The following is a 1601-nucleotide window of genomic DNA, read 5'->3' as shown; positions in this document are numbered from 1 at the left end:
GGTGGGGAGAAGGGATTGCAGAGTGGCCATCCCCTCAGGGGGTGATTTCTCGCTTTCTGTCTCTCTGTCTCTCCAGTGAGCACAAATGCTCTATGGCAAAAATCTCTCTAAAAATATATTTATTTAATTTTATTTATTATTATTATTTTAAAATTTCCTATAGGACATGTGCACTCACCAGAGAGAGACAGGAAGAGAGAGAGGTAGAAGGGGGGAAGGTGAGAAAGCAAGCCACTGGGTCTGGGACGCCAACCCCAGCTGGCTACATGGGAGTCCACTGCTTCAACCAACATGCCACCTGCTGGTCATTAGACTTATTTCTCAAAGGTTTCAAAATTAAGTTTGGGGGAAGGTGTTATAAAATATCATTTAAAATTGATCATTATCAAATAATGCTGATATTAATATTATTTAAACTTCTATATTTATGTGCATTCATACATGAGCCTGATATCTTTGTTTTTAAATTACCTTTTTTACAACAACAACTAAAAAACCAGGTAGGGACTAGTAGGTGGCATAGTAGTTGAGAAGGCTGGACTCCCACAATGTGGCTGACCATGGTTCGAATCCCAGACCTGGCAGTTTGCTTTCTCATTTTCCCTCTCTCTCTCTTTTGCTCTGTCTCTTTGTGATCAAATTAAAATAAATAATTAAAATAAAATAATTCTTAAAAAAATTCAGGTAGCATTTGTCAACATTTCTAAAATCATAGGTACAGAATTTCAGAATTTAACAGACTCTTAGTTCAACTGTTTATTTTTTCCTTTCTGACAAACAGAAGCAAGAATTCTTAAATCAGAAACGCATTTGAGAAGTAGTGCAGATAGGCTAGAGAGAAAATAGTGGCAAGCCCCTGCCAAGAGTGGCTGCTATTCTTAACTACAAAGGACATTTCATGTCTCAAATCCAGGAAGAAAGGATGCTGATTAAAATCGCTAAAGTACACACGTGAATGGTCACACCATCAGCAATGGTATTTCTTTGTATATGATGGAAACTGAATGAGAGAGGCAGAAAGTTTCCGTTCTTAGCAGGACACCAATTTAATAGGAAGGGAAAGGCTGTGAATTCTTCTTCCCAGTGTGAGCTGGAACGACGCGATCCTGTCATTTCTCCCTAAGACCAACTGAAAAGAGGTACGTCTGAGATCATCCCCAACAAAGACACTTCAATGACTGTTTTCATGCGGAGCTACGCTGGTTCATAGTACACGCAAACCCGTGCCCTGTAGTGGCTCTCCATCTCAGACACTGTGATGTCCACTTCCGGCTCAAATTAAGTTCGGACGGCGTAGAGAGCATGACATTACCGGGAGCAAGGGTTTCCCGGCATGCGGGGATCGGGAGCCCGACTCCTCGTTCTCACTGTGGTCCGGGCTGTGCTTGGAGCTGTGCAGCGGGGAGGGCAGATGCACACGTGAGAGCAGTGGCGGGGTCCAGGGGCTGTCCACGCTGGGAGATCCGCTGCAGGGAGCAGGTGGCCCAGCCCGGCGACGGTTCGGAAACCCGGGCACGCGCGGGGGTGCAGGCGGCGGGGCCGCGCCGCGGGATGCGGGGCCGCGCCGTGGGGTGGGGAGCGGGTCGCTGGGCGCTAACGGC

Source organism: Tupaia chinensis, unplaced genomic scaffold, assembly GCF_000334495.1.
Source record: "Tupaia chinensis unplaced genomic scaffold, TupChi_1.0 Scaffold000468_1, whole genome shotgun sequence".
Lineage (NCBI taxonomy): Eukaryota > Metazoa > Chordata > Mammalia > Scandentia > Tupaiidae > Tupaia > Tupaia belangeri.
This window is presented reverse-complemented; position numbering follows the sequence as displayed.